Genomic DNA, 16135 nt, shown 5'->3' with positions numbered 1-16135 from the left:
GGGAGGCTATTAAAGACTGTTTCTATTTCCTTAGATGTTATAGAACTATTTAAATTGCGTATCTGTTCTTGATTTAATTTTGGTAAATGATATTTATCCAGAAAATTGTCAGTTTCCTTTAAATTTTCAAATTTAGTGGAGTAAAGCTTTTCAAAATATGACCTGATGTTTGTCTGGATTACCTCACTGTGAGTTGTTATGTCTCCGTTTTCATTTCTGATTTTGTTAATTTCCATGTTCACACTCTGCCGTTTCGTGAGTTTGGACAAAGGTTTGTCTATCTTGTTGATTTTCTCAAAGAACCAACTCTTTGTTACATTGATTCTTTTTATCGTTTTCCTAGTTTCTACTTTATTGATTTCAGCCCTCAATTTAATTATTTCTTGGCCTCTGCTCCTCTGGGGTGAGTTTGCTTCCTTTTGTTCTAGAGCATTCAGTTGTGCTGTTAATTCTGCAGTGTTACTATTCTCCAGTTACTTCATGTGAGCACTTAGTGCTATGAACTTTCCTCTTAGCACTGCTTTCAAAGTGTCCCACAAGCTTGGGTATATTGTGTCTTCATTCTCATTGAATTCTAGGAAGTCTTTAATTTCTTTTTTTATTTTTTCTTTAACCCAGGAGTGGTGCAATTGTGCATTATTTAATTTCCATGAGTTTGCAGGGTTTCTGCAATTTGTGTTATTGTTGAATTCTAATGTCAAGGCATAATAGTCTGATAAAAATACATGGAGTTATTCCAATTTTTTTGTACCTGTTGAGGTTTGCTATGTTGCCAAGTATGTGGTTGATTTTTGAGAAGGTTCCGTGTGGAGCTGAGAAGAAGGTAAGTTCTTTTGTGTTTGGATGGAGTGTTCTATAGATCTGTTAAACCCAATTGGGTCATAACATCTATTAGTTCCTTCATATCCTTGTTAAGTTTCTGTCTTGTGGTCCTGTCTAGTGGTGAGAATGGGGTGTTGCAATCTCCCACTGCAGTTGTGTGAGGTTTTATATGTGATTTTATTTTTAGTAATGTTTCTTTTACGAACATGGATGGCTTTGGATTTGGGGCATAGATGTTCAGAATTAAAACTTCATCTTATTGGATTTCTACTGTGATGAGTATGAAGTAGCCTCCTTCATTTCTTTTGATTGATTTTAGTTTAATGTCTAATTTGTTAGATATTAGGATTGCTACCCCTGCTTGTTTCTTGGGTCCATTTGATTGGAAAATCTTTTCCCAACCATTAACTCTGAAATAACGTCTGTCTTTGAAGCTGAGGTATGTTTCCTGTATGCAGAAGAAGGATGGATTCTGTCTTCGTATCTATTCTGTTAACCTCTGTCTTTTTATGGACAAATTAAGACCATTAATATTGGGGGAAATTAATGACACCCACAAGCAAGGGTTCTTGATCAGTCCCATGCTGGATTCTCAGCCATCAGTCTGGAATTCAAAAGCTAACCTGTAGGAGGAAGCCTGTATGCCGCCATTAACCATGTGACTCACTAGAGGCACATACAGATGAGGTAATAAAAGGGCGGTTTACCACACCGCTAACTATACCCACTTTAGGCATGACTAAAGACGTATAAGGATGGACATAAGATGTATACGTACATAGGCAGTGAACTATGTCACTAGCCAGGCCCACTTTTGGGCAGGGTTAGGGGGATTATGGGGGAAGGCATAAAAGACAGCACACAGGAAGTCTTGGTCTCTTTTCCCGGATTTCGGCTCCTGGTTCGGCAGCAGAAAACTACTGGGCTCATCTGGGTTACTTGCTTGGTATCTTGTGAGTAATTTCTACAATAAATACTTAGTTTTACTTTTAGTAAGTGTGTCGCTTATCGTTACAGCGTCATTTGGAGCCTCACTAACCCTTGTCAGGTCAGCTGTTTCTGGGGGGTTAAACCAGCCCAGTCTTAACAACTTTGCTCATCAGTCCTCCCTCTCTGTCACTGGGTTCCTTGAGTTCAGTGTTTAGCTGTGGGAGTCTGCCTCTGCTTCCATCAGCCATTGGAGGAAGGTTCTGTTCCCCAGACTCACTGGCTGTGGCATTGTAGGCTGGAACTCCCTAGATCTATGTCTAAAAATCCATATACGAGAGAGTACATACCATGTTTGTCTTTTAGTGACTGGGTTACATCACTCAGGATGGTTTCTTCTAGTGCCATAATTTTGCCTGCAAATTTCAGGATTCCAATTTTTTTTCCACTCCATTGTATAGAGATACCGCATTTTCTCATCTCCACTCTTCAGGTGAGGGGCATCTAGGTTGCTTCAAGTTCTGCCTATTACAAATAATACTGCTATGAACATAGTGGAACAGATGTCCTTGTATGAATGTGTATCTTTTGGATATATGCCTAAGAATGAAATTGCTGGTTCTTGTGGTAAGCTTATTCCAATTTTTCTGAGGAATCTCCACAATGATTTCGAAAGTGGCTGTATGAGTTGCCACTTCAACCAGCAGTGAGAGAGTGTTCCCCTTTCTCCATAACCTCTCCAGCATATACTGTTCTTAGAGTTTTTGCTTTTAGCCATTCTGACAGGAGTCAGATGGTATCTCAGAGTTGCTTTGATTTGCATTTCCTGGTTGGATAGGGATGTTGAACACTTTCTCAAGTGTCTACAAGCCATTTTAGACTAATCTTTTGAGAGAAATCTCTATTTAGTTCTGTAGCCCACCTTTTAATTAGATCCTTTCATGTTTTGGAGACTTGCTTCTTGAGTTCTTTGTAAATTTTGGAGATCAGCCCTCTGTCATATGTGGCATTAGTGAATATCCTTTCCCATTCAATTGGCTGACTTTTTGTCTTGTTGACTGTTTCCTTTGCCTTACAGATGCTTCTCAGTTTTAGGAGGTCCCATGTATTAATTGTTGACTTCACTCTCTGTGCTAATGGTGTTATGTTCAGGAAGCAGTCTCCTGTACCAATTTGTTCAAGGGTATCACCCACTTCTCTTGTAACAGGTTCATTTTGTCTGGGTTTACGTTGAGGTCTTTGATCCATTTGGATTTAAGTTTGTGCATGGTGATAGACAAGTATCTATCCACATTTTTCTACATACCAGCATTCAGTTATACAGCACCATTTGTTGTAGATGCTTTCTTTTTTCCATTGTATATTTTTAGCTTCTTTGTTGAAGATCAGATGTTCATACATGTATGGATTAATATTAGGGTGTTCAATTCGATTCCATTGGTCTACCTGTCTATTTTTGTGCCAATACCAAGCTGTTTTCAGGACTACTGTTCTATAATAGATCTTGAAGTCAGGGATGGTGATGCCTCCAGATGTTGCTGTGTTGAATAATGTTGTTTTGGCTACCCTGGGTCTTTTGCTTTTCCATACAAAATTGATCATTGTTCTTTCAAGGTCTGTGAAGAATTGTGCCGGTATTTTAAATGGGATTGCATTGAATCTGTAGATTGCTTTTGGCAGGATTGCCATTTTTACTACATTGATCTATACCTATCCAAGAGCAACAGATATTGAGGAAATCCAGAGAATCATCAGGTCATACTATGAAAACCTGTACGCCAAACAATTTGAAAATCTAAAGGAAATGGACAATTTTCTGGATAGATATCATTTGCCAAAATTAAATCAAGAACTTATAAGCAATTTAAATAGACATATAACCTCTAAGGAAATAGAAGCAGGCATGAAAATCCCCCCGCCCCAAAAAAAGCCCAGGGCCAGGTGGCCTCAATGCAGAATTCTACCAGACATTCAAAGAACAGCTTATACCAATTCTTCTCAAAGTATTCCAGGCAATAAAAGCAGAAGGGTCTTTGCCAAACTCTTTCTACAATGCTTCAATAACCTTGATACACAAGCCACACACAGACACAGTTAAGAAAGAGAACTTCAGATCAATATCCCTCATGAACATTGATGCAAAAATACTGAATAAAATGCTGGCTAATGGGATCCAAGAACACATCAGAAAACTTATCCACCATGATCAAGTAGGCTTTGTCCCAGGCATGTAGGTTTGGTGCAACATACAAAAATCCATGAATGTAATCCACCATGTAAACAAGCTGAAAAACAAAAATCACATAATCATCTCACTAGATGCTGAAAAATCTTTGACAAAATCCAATACCCCTTTATGATAAAGGTCTTGGTGAGATCTGGGATAATAGGAACTAACTTCAACATAATAAAAGCTATATGCAGCAAACCATTAGCCAACATCAAACTAAATAGACAGAAACTCAACGCGATGGAGCTAAGATGAGGAAGAAGACAAGGCTGTCCACTCTCTCCATACCTTTTCAATATTGTACTTGACGTTCTAGCTAGAGCAATATGACAGCAAAAGGAGATCAAGGGGATACAAATTGGAAAGGAAGAGGTCAACATTCCACTATTTGCAGATGATATGATAGTTTACATAAGTGACCAAAAAACTCCACCAGTGAACCCCTGCGGCTGATAAATACTTCCAGTAAAGTGGCAATGAGAAAAAAAAAGGATTAGATAATCTCACCTTACTAACAGGTTGGAGTTTTCCTTCCAGAAATATCTGTAGGGCTGGGTCAGTGGATATGTATTGCTTGAATCTAGTTTTGTCATGGAATATCTTATTTTCTCCACCTGTAGTGATTGAATGCTTTGTTGGGTATAGTAGTCTGGGCTGGCATCCATGGTCTCTTCGTGTTGGTAGAATATCTATCCAGGACCTTTTGGCTTTCAGAGTTTTCATGGAGAAATCAGGTGTAATTCTGATAGGTTTGCCTTTATATGTGACTTGATCTTTTTCCTCAGCTGCTCTTAATGTTCTTTCTTTATTCTGTATATTTGGGGTCTTGATTATTATGTGGCAAAGGGACTTTTTTGTGGTCCACTCTATTTGGTATTCTGTAAGCTTCTTGTACCTTCTTTCTTTAGGTTGGGGAAGTTTTCTTCTATGATTTTGTTGAATATATTTTCTGCCCATTTGAGGTGGTTTTCTCTACCTTCTTCTATACCTATTATTCTTAGGTTTGGTCTTTTCATGGTGTCCCATATTTCCTGGATGTATTGTGTTAGGGATATGTTGGACTTAGAATTTTCTTTGGTTGATGAATCAGTTTCTCCTATTGTATCTTTAACACCTGAGATTGTCTCTTCCAACTCTTTTATTCTGTTGGTTATGCTTGCATCTGTAGTACCTGACTATTGGCCCAGCTTTTCTATTTCCATCCTTCCTTCAGATTGTGTTTTTTTTTTTTTGTCTCTATTTCAGTTGTTGACCCTTGCACTGTTTTGTTTCTTGCAATTTTTGCTTTGTCTTTTGTCCATTTATTGCATTTTTTTTGAATTTTCTGTTATTTTCTTCTATTTCTTGCATATTTTGGTTTGCTTTTTCTTCCATTTCTTTGAGGGATTTTCGTATATCCTCTTTTAGGGCTTCTATCATTTTCATGAAGTTGTTTTTAAGGTCATTCTCTTCTGCTTCATTTGCATTAGAATATTGGATTGTTGCTGGTGTGGAGTCTCTAGAATCTGGGGTGTCACATTTGTTTTTCTGTTGGTGAGTGTGTTTTTGTATTGTCTCTTTCCCATCCCTTGTATTGGGTGCATAAGAGCCCCTTTTTGGTCTGGTGGTTGGGGGACCAGAGTTGCCTTTTGGTGGGTACAAGCAAGTCCATTACTCTGGTAGTTTTCCTCTTGCTTGTCCTAGTCCTGGTTTGTTGGTTGGAGAAGAAGACCGGGAATCTGGGGTGCATAGGCTCCCCACTCGTGGGCTGCAGGCACTCTTCCTGGTCCCCTGGTTACGCTGGTGGAAGAGAAAACCAGGAATCTGAGGTGCATGGCTCTCTCTGGGAGTGGAGGCTTTCAGGCAGTCCCCAGGCACTGGAAGGCAGGCCCAGATACAGGGCCTGGTTTACCTAGTCCCATTGGTGGAAAAGAAAACCAGGAATCTGGGGTACATGGCTCCCACATGGAGGGGAGGCTCTGTAGCAGTCCCTAGGCACTGGAAGGCAGGCCTGGATACAGGTCCTGGTTTATCAGGTCCCCTGGCCCAGTTGATGGTCCCTTTGGTGGAAAAGAAAACCAGGCCAACATAAACAATCTTAGATGAGGAAATGTTTAGATTTCTTTTTTTAGATTGCAAAGGGTTCAATCTTTCTTGATGTGGAGGTCATATTGGAACACAGAAGGTTCTATTTTTAAAAAAATCTTTTTAAATTTAAATTAGAAACAAGCTTGCTTCACAACTCTATCCCAGATCCTCCCCCATACCCCACCAACCTCCCCAACCCCCCACCCAATCCCAACTCCTCTCCCCAGGGAGAGTAAGGCCCTCCTTGGAGCATCTCCAGAGTTTGTCATTTAATCCAGGATAGGACATAGGCCCTCCCCCATGTATCCAGGCTGAGAGAGCATCCCTTGAGGTGGAATGGGATCCCAAAGTCCATTTGTATGCCAGAGATAAATACTGATCTACTTGCCCAGGCCCCATAGATTGCCCAGGCGTCCTCACTGTCACCAAATATTAGTCCCATGCTGGCCTCTTAGCCATCAGTCTGGGGTCCAAGAGCTTCCCCTTGTTCAGATCAGCTGTCTCTGTGGATTTCACCAACCCACTCTTGACCCCTTTGCTCATCACTCCTCCCTCTCTGCAGCAGGGTTCCAGGAGTTCAGTTCAGCATTTAGCTGTGGGTGTCTTTCTCTGCTTCCATCAACCACTGAATGAAGGCTCTAGGATGGCATATAAGGTAGTCTTAAAACTCATTTTCAGGGAAGGGCATTTAAGGTAGCATCTTCACTATTGTCCAGTTTGCCAGCTCGTGTCTTCCTTGTAGACCTCTGGATATCTCACTAGTGCTAGATCTCTCCTCAAACCTATAATGACCCCCTCTATTATAGTATCTCCCATCTTGCTCTCCTCTATTCTTCTCCTGACTCAACCTTCCTGCTCCCCAATGTCCTCCTCTCCCCTCCTCTTCTCCTCCTCTCTTTTTCCCAGCTACTTCTCCCCTCCTCCCATTCCCCTGCTCTGGGATATCATGCATCTCTCTTAGGTTCTTCCCTGTTTACTTGACTCACTGGCAGTGAGGTCGTAGGCTGAAACTCCCCTGATCCATGTCTAAATTCCATATATGAGTGAGTACATGCCATATCTGTCTTTTGTGACTGGGTTACCTCACTCAGGATGGTTTCTTTTAGTGCCATCCATTTGCCTCTAAATGTCAAGATTCCATTGTCTTTGTGTCAGTAGTGCTGGAATAGCTCATATCATGTCAGGCAGGAGACAGAAGATAGCAGGAACAAGAAAGGGCTAGGCCAAGATTTATCTCAACAGGACATGTCCCTTTGCACTTGTTTCTTCCTCTAGCCAGGTCATACCCTCCACAGCTGCATTACTTCTCAAGCCTATTCATAGTTTAAATTCATTAATGAATAAATTCAGTCATTGGGTCTGAGCCCTTATCATGCAAATCATCTCTGGCAGTAGCATCTTTAGTTATATCCAGAGGTGTGCTTCACTAATCTAGGTAATTGCTCTTAATTTCCTCAACTTGCCAGTTAAGATAAAACATCTTAATGAGTATGGTAACATGCCTGATAGCAGACATGCAGAGACCACAATGCAGAGACCACAATGTGGTCTGTAGGAGCTTTGGAACTAAGAATGACTGGAGTCTTCTAGAATTTGTGACTAATTGGATTCACATGCCTACAGCATAATCTTGCAACTCAAAGAAGTAGCCTACAACATCTTTGATTCTCTGTTTTCTAGAATAGCTCTAGGAATAGGCCAGTCTTGATCCATCAACCTATAGTTTGTTTTAAAAAAGAATGAGGATGTTTATGTGGTTTATGTATTTTATTTAAAGCCAACTCCATGACTTAAAACCCATGTCTAACATTGTTTGGATGGCCAAGACACAGAGACTAGACAGACCATGGACCCAGGAAAACCAAATACTATTGTTTCGCTAAAGAAACATAGCAACAAAATGATTCCCAATATTCTGCTATGCCAATAGATTGTTTTGTCACTCAGCCATCATCAGAGATGCTTCCTTCTGCAGTAGGTGGGAACTAATACAGACACCACATATGGTTAGTATTCAGAGAGTAAGAGACCTTGGGTTACTCAGTACTAAATGGTATTTCTTCTTCAAATTCCTGCCTCTGGGCTCATGAAACCCTGAAGAGGAGGTGGAATGATTGTAAGAGCCAGAGAGAATGGATGAATTCAAGGAAACAATGTTTTCCTGACACAACAGGCTTGACCCACATATGAACTAAAAAAGTTCACTATACACAGGGCCTACACTTGTGCACACTAGATGGGGATCCTAGTACTAAGAGGGGGAAGCACACATGTGCTCCCATGCCTAACAAAGAAGCTATCTTCAAACACTTGCAAGGGAAACTTTAGTTTTTTTCTAAGGAGTCTTACTGGGTACACAAAGTATGCTTAAAGGCAGGCCCCATGTCCAGCATAGATGTAGATGGATAACAGAAAAAAACTCAGTGGTATTTCTGGAGGTGTGTGTGTGTGTGTGTGTGTGTGTGTGTGTGTGTGTGTGTGTGTGTGATATCGTTTTGTTTGGTTTGTTTTTTTTTACCATACTGGTCCTTTTCTTTTATTTATGGCTTGTGATTTTTGAGCATTTATTTATTTGTTTGTTTATTTTTATTTATCTTTTTATTTATTTGGGTATGTGTTTGTTTGTATGTGCATGTGTTTCTTTTTATTCATTTTTAAATGGTTTGGTTGTGCTTTCTAAAGAGAGAGAAAGAAGGCACTGAGTTGGATGGATGGTGAAGTTGAGAAGATCTAGGAGGAGATGAGATAAGGTAAACCAAGATCAAAATGTATTATATGAAAAAATTATTTAAAAACATAAGGTAGAGAAAAGCACTTGATGTTGACTTCTGGACTGCATGCACAAATTCATGGACACATATATGAACCCCAATCCCCCCCCACACACAATCACCTCCCTGCCAATAAAAGGGAAAATCTCTGTAGAAGAATTAGAAATCTCAAACACATTATCTCTCTAATGAAATGAATTAATTTCTCTTTTATGTGAGACTCAATGGGACAGAGCAAGGTAAGAAAGTCTATCTGAAGCAAGCTGAAATATATAACACTAAAAAAATGTTTTCAAATGAGTGTCCTGCCTAAGGCTGTCACACACATGAACTCATAGCAGCTGTAGCTGCAAGCACAAGACCTATACAAGATCAAGTCAATCAAAATCCTAACATGGGTAGGGAAGGTTCCATGAAGTTCCACCCATAGTTAGGAACTATTGGCAATTGACGGCTACTGGTGGGGGGGGGGAGAGTAAGTTTTCTTCAGGGAGTAGCCTCTGCAAAGGTTCAAGTAGATGGTCTTACATCTATGCAACACTAAGTGCACTAGGTGTCAGGGGAGACATATGAACAGAGAGGAACACATGATAAAGTTGGGAAGGATAAGTCATGTGGGTTATAGGGAGGAAGGGGAGAGAAAGCGATGGGGTGATCAAATCCATTTTATGTATGAGCTATGTCTCAATCAAATAAAAAAATAGATGAATCTGATAACCAAACTTTCATAAACTTTCTGCCTGTATTTCCCAGCTGCTAGAATTTCAGGATTACAGTTTCTTAACTGGTTTGTTTAGGCTTAGATAGAGCCTCATTGTTCCACCGATCACACCTGAGTTAGAACTCAAATGTTTACAATGAAAAGTCAAATAAATCCCAAAGTTTAAATATGAGTGTGTGTGTGTGTGTGTCTGTGTGTGTGTTTTCAATTAAACAATTAACAACTCTCTTAATTGACAACACATAAAATGCTAGTTGACTGTCTCTGGTCTTCCTGTGTTTGAAACTTGTACACAAGTGTGTATATGCACTCATTGCCTTATTTTAATTAAGCATGCTAAAGAAAATAAGGTATAAAAATAGTGTGTATATCATCTGTATTGATGAATGACCATTCTTAGGATGTCACTGGTAAAATATAGTAATCTGTCTTTACAGCATGTTAATTACATTGAGTGTTTCTCATGCAATTTCCAGGGTTGTGTTTGGTAGCTCCCTGGTCCACCATTCAATCCTATAGTGTCTTGTAGCTGTCTGCCAGTGCTGATGAAGTGTGGAGCAACAATTGGAAACAGAGGCAAGAAGAGGTAATGTGGGCTAGGGGACAAGAAGGAAATTGTACCATAAAGCTGCTGTCTTAGAGACACGCCTCATTTTTATGAACAGTGTTAATATGCTGAAGGAAGACAGTGGCTTTCTGTTCACTGCCTAACATGCAGAAGACAAGCCAGTAGGAGAGGACTTAAGTTTTTGCAAGAAGCTGACTCAAGTTCCTGAACATGGAAATGCATTAACCAACCTAAAATAATTGTTTCTAGTGGCTTGTGTATCATATTATGAAGTATTCTCTGAATGCCTTTATCGATGTTGCTTCTTTTTATGGTTTATTTAATCATTTTATTTTTATGTGTTAGTAGAGTCCTTGAAACTGAAATTATAGGTAGTTGCAAGCTGCTTGATACAGGTGCTAGGACCTGAACCCCATTCCTCTGCAGGAACAGCTATTGCAATTGACCACTGAGCAATCTCTTCAGTCCCTTGATATATACTTTCTTATCTAAAGGAACAACACTTTCATAAGAACAATAGCATAACAGGAGCATATTAACTTTGGAGGACTCATCCATTAGTAAAATTCCACGTAAAATTAATTTCTATGTATAACATGTGAGACAAATTTTGATTATCTTTCATGTCATTGTAAAATGTGGAATAACTTGCCTTTTATTATAATGTTAAAGACATGCTGGGTAGGATAAGTTAATTTGCAAAGCAACACATTGCTTACAGGGAATAGCTATATCTTGGAAAAATGTATCTCCTTGTGGCAACATATGGACCTCTTTTAAAAGCATAAGCTTTTCAAATCCCATGAGACATGTATTTTTCTAAATAGTTACTCTTATACTTCACAAACAAGCTAAACAACATATGGGATGATTATGATTTACATAAAATATGATGTGGGAAATGTCCCATAAATTCTTCTTAAGTTTGTTGCACACTTGTTTTTTGGAAACCACAAACCCAAGAGAGAAGAAATAACTGTTTTCATTTTATGATACCTTTCAGACTGAGCTGCCCTCCATGTGACCCCAGATTTTCTCTGGCATGCTTACTCTATTTAAGTGCTCATTGCACTTTTTTTTTTTAGTTGAGAGAATCATTTTTGGCAACAAGTTATTTTTTTCTATGATGTCATAAAAGGATCTCTGTCAAGTCCCCAAATGTTTCTGATGCTGTCATGTTGATAGTATTAATGATAATGGAGACACACAGAAGCCAGCATAAACAGGTGCCACAATAATTCCTTTATGTCCTGCAAAGGGAATTTCCCCATGGATACTGTAAGGAAAGGAAGGTAATTTTCACTCACTGCTCAGACATTATTTTGCTTATGTGTAATGCTTAGCTACCTGATGAGAACCAGGGTACAACATAGCTTCTCTAATTTTGAATTGATGTTTTCTATATGTAACACAGTCACCATATATTTACTCTTTTATTATAGTGAAAATACAATCACATCATTTCTTTCATTCCTCTTACTCTCTCCCACAGTTCCCATTTCCTTATCCCTTAATCTCTCCCGAATTCATGGCCTAGTTTTATATAGTTTTTATTGTACACATTTTAATCTTTTTTATCCAGAGCTGAGGATCAAACCAGAGCCTTGCAATTTCTAGACAAGTGCTCTACTACTATGTTAAAACTCCCACATGGCATCCGCATTTTTATATATATATGTTGTCCTGCAGATGTGGATCGACTGAGGGTGAAGGAAATGAGATTGGCCAAGATGCTGGAGCTAGAAACAAAGCCCGCTCCACATTGCATCCATTCACTTATTTGTCTTCATAGTGCTTTTCAAAGACACTAAAGGAAAAACTCCATGCCTTGCCTCAGGATTTCAACAGAAACAAGCTAGGCCACCAGAGGCTACAGTGAGTCTCTGGACTGCCTAACACTGTTGCTCTGTCACTATAAGACTGGGTGCCTGATGTTATAGAAATATATTCCAATGTTTGACATTCTAGTTTTGAATACTGTTGAGTTAAACCTGGTAATAGACAAGAAATTGCTTTGGAATGTAAACAATGTGTAAAAATATGTTTTCCCAACAAGGTTAAAACAGATTTAAGCAATACATATCCACAAATTCAGCCCTGCAGAATGTATTGGAAGGAAAATTCCGATCCAAGGAAGTTAGCTACACCCATGAAAACACAGACAATAGGTAATTCCACATTACCAACTTCCCCAAAAAGGTAAGCACACACAGTACCGCCACCACCAACGAATCCAAAATTGTCCATGTTCTTTATATAAAGAATCAATGCAACAAAGAGATGGTTCTTTAGGAAATCGACAAGACAGACAAACCTTTATCCAAACTAACCAAAAGACAGAGAAAGAATATGCAAATTAACAAAATCAGAAATGAAAAGGGGGCATAACAGCAGACACTGAAGGAATCCATAGAATCATTAGGCCATACTTCAAAATCTGTACTCCACAAAATTGGAAAGTTTAAAGAACATGGACAATTTTCTGGAGAGGAGTGCCACTTTGGAAATCAGTATGGCAGTTTCTCAGAAAATAGGGGATGAGTCTACCTCAAGACTCAGCAATACCACTTTTGGGCACATATTCAAAGGATGCACACTCATACCACAAGGGAATTTGTTCAATTATATTCATAGCAATATTATTTGTAATAGCCAGAACCTGGAAGTAACCCAGACACCCCTCACCCGAATAGCAGATAAAGAAAATGTGGTACATATACACAATAGAGTACTACTCAATGGTTAAAACAAAACAGAACAATGATATCTTGTAATTTACAGGCAAATAGATGGAACTAGATGAAGCCATCCTGAGTGAGGTAACCTAGACACAGAAAAACAAACATGGTATGTACTCACTCATATATGGATATTAGACTTAGAAAAAAAGATTACCGGACTACAACCCACAACCCTAGAGAAGTTAGGGGGGAGGATTCTAAGAAAGATATGCATGTACCCCAGAGAGGAGGAAATATATAAGACCTTCTGAGTAAATTCATGGGTAGGGGAAGAGAGAGGAGAACATGAGGGATCAGGAAGTTCAAGTTGGGGGAAATAACAGAGAAGGAGAGCAAGGAAAGAGATACCTTGACAGTGAGAGTCATTAAGGGGTTAATGAGAAACCTGACACTAGAGAATTTCCCAGGAATTCATAAGGATGACCCCAAGAAAGAATCTAAGCAATAGTGGAGAAGGTACCTTAAATGCCCTTCCCTTATAATGAGATTGATAACTACCTTAAATGCCATCATAGAGCTTTCATCTATTAACTGATGGAAGCAGAAGCAGAGATCCACAGATAAGCACTGGGTCAATCTCCTACATTCTATTTGTACAGATGGAGGAGGGATAATATGAGCAAAGGTGTGAAGACCATGTTGAGGAAATCCACAAAAACAGCTGACCTGAGCAAGTGGGAGCTCACAGACTCCAGGCTGACATCTGCATAAAGCAGAACTAGGCTCCCTGTATGTGGGTGAGAGTTGGGGATCTTGGGAAGTCTATGGGGGTCACTGGTAGTGAAACCAGTATTTATCACTAGTGCATGAACTGTCTTTTGGAGCCCATTCCCGATACTATGCTCAGCCTAGATAGAAGTGGGAGGGTCTTGGTCCTGCCCCAAATGATGTGACAGACTTTGATGATTCCCCATGGGAGGCCTCACCCTCTATGAGGAGTGGATACAGTGTGGGATCTAGAAATGGTGGAGGGAGTGGAGGATGGAAAAGAGAGGGAACTGGGATTCCTTGTAAAATAAGATTGTTTTAAAAATTAAAAAAAATGGGATGGATGGAGCTCAACCTGTGGCCCCTGGAGATGGGTTAGTTACAGGGAGGTCCCTTTAAGCACCTGGCCCCATAGGGCCCCACCAAGTGTAGGAGAGGACCCTAGGAACTCTCCCTGACCCAAGTGAAGTCTGTTATGCAGCATTTTTGAGGTCAATAAATTACAGCAATAAATAGCAAGGTGAGGGGTCCCAGGTTGAGCTCCATCCATCCTATTTGCAAATACCTCAGGAGGGATGGGGTGTATCTGTTTCATTTGATTGCAACTGAAAGAGGGATCATATCCTCTGTGCACTTCCTGGAGCAGGGAAGGGGTGCGGGGATCGTACTCCTGTACTGGTCACCACTGTTGCCACTCATCATGCTGACTTTACTTCCCTAGAGTCTGGATGGATGTGTTCAAGTCAGATCTGTGGCTGTGCAGCTCTCCAATGTCAGAGTGATTTATTCACGACTGATTTCTCCATTCGAAAGCATGCAGTCTTAATGTATAGTGATGAGAAACTGTTATTTTATGATCTTTTCATTAAAAGCTTGATTGAAAAAAATGTTTTCCCTTTTTTTTCTTGGTTTATCAAATTAGTTTGTCTATGGATAATGCCTGAGAGCTGTAGGAAGGAAGAAACGTGTCATGTGTCATGAAATTCACTTACCTTTAATTCCCAAGGCAGAACTGAAATGAATTCTGGGGAACACTGATATTTCCTTTGATGCTACAAAAAAACTTGCCTAGTACCTGCACTCAGCTTTTGCTTTGGCAGAGTTGCTCACCTGACTTGACATCCCTTAAGTTCTATGCTACCTCAGTGATATCTTTTCCACCCAGTCTTTTTTGATGAACCCACTTACTAAAACTTGTATTGAGATTCACAGTGGTGATGGAAAAACTTATCATGCGTTATTTCATTATTTAATGATGTACAGTTTCCTTATATTGTTTTCTTTGTTTCAATTCATGTATGATAGATATTAACAGAATATTTCTACTAAGTCTATGAAATCCAAAGCCTGGAATCATGAAAACAAAAACAAGGTATGTTATACTCACCCTTTGCAACTAAATAGTTTACTTTATACAATATTATGTTGAAAAAATGCAAGAACAGTCTAGAAAACTAACTTCATTTGGCTGTTATTTTCTATGCTGCTTTATCTATTTATCTTTCATGACCAAGGAAAGTTTTCATCATGCACATGGTATTGTATGCCATGCTCCAAGAAGTAACAATGGACATTCAGAAAAGTTTACATGTGTGCTCTTAAAAGTCAAAGGTTGTCTTCTCATTCATTTCCTATATTTAGCATTACTCATTCATATGTCATTAGCAAATATTCTCACACCAAGAAAAATGAAATAAAATATCGCTTACTGTAAGAAATCTTACTACTGTGAAATATGATTAAAATAAATAATAGAAAATCACAATCCCATTTATGAAAAAATGTATGAAGTTTGAAAAATATTTTTTAAATTGTTGAGCTATAATGGAGCAAATATTACAGCAATATTTCATTTTTTAATAAATCTTATCTTTTTAATTAATTTTCACACACATATAATAAAATTTTAAATTACTACTTCTTTGAACATTTCAGAGTCATTGGTGTGAAAGAGAATGAAGGAATATTGTTTGCCTCATATGTGCTCTAGGAGCAAATGTGGGTGAAGAGTCTTGGCTGTTTCACAAGAATGCAAGCACATGTGCCCATCCATATGTTTAGTCAAATCCAACCATGCCAAGAATTGCCTAGCAACATGGTGCAGAGACAGGATGAGGAGTAGGGTTGACAAGACCAGGGGAAAGTGGATGCTACATGATCAAGTGTTAGAGATGCTGATTTATTTTTAAGGAAAAAATAGGAAACTAATTTCCAAGCTGTATTTACTGTGTAAGTACAGATCCAGCCAAGCACTGCATGCGGCACTTTTTTTTTTTTGGAGACACTCTTTCTTCATCTGATTTAGTTATCTCATGTTTCTAGTGAGATTTATCAGCAGTCATGCTTCTCGAACTTGCAAAGAAAGAACATCTGTTGTCCTACACCATCTTAGAATATCTACATGGTGTGTGCATACAAGTGAAATACACATATCCATGAATACTTTTAGAATATACACAGATATTCAAACAAATATTCAAACACACACACACACACCACTCTCAGGAAACCTCAAAATTATATTTAGTCAAACACCTGAAAATCTTATGGCAAAGTTGGTTAATGCATAAAATCAGTTTG

Source organism: Mesocricetus auratus, unplaced genomic scaffold (genome assembly GCF_017639785.1).
Source record: "Mesocricetus auratus isolate SY011 unplaced genomic scaffold, BCM_Maur_2.0 Super-Scaffold_100013, whole genome shotgun sequence".
Classification (NCBI taxonomy): Eukaryota; Metazoa; Chordata; class Mammalia; order Rodentia; family Cricetidae; genus Mesocricetus; species Mesocricetus auratus.
Note: the sequence above shows the minus strand (reverse complement) of the source record.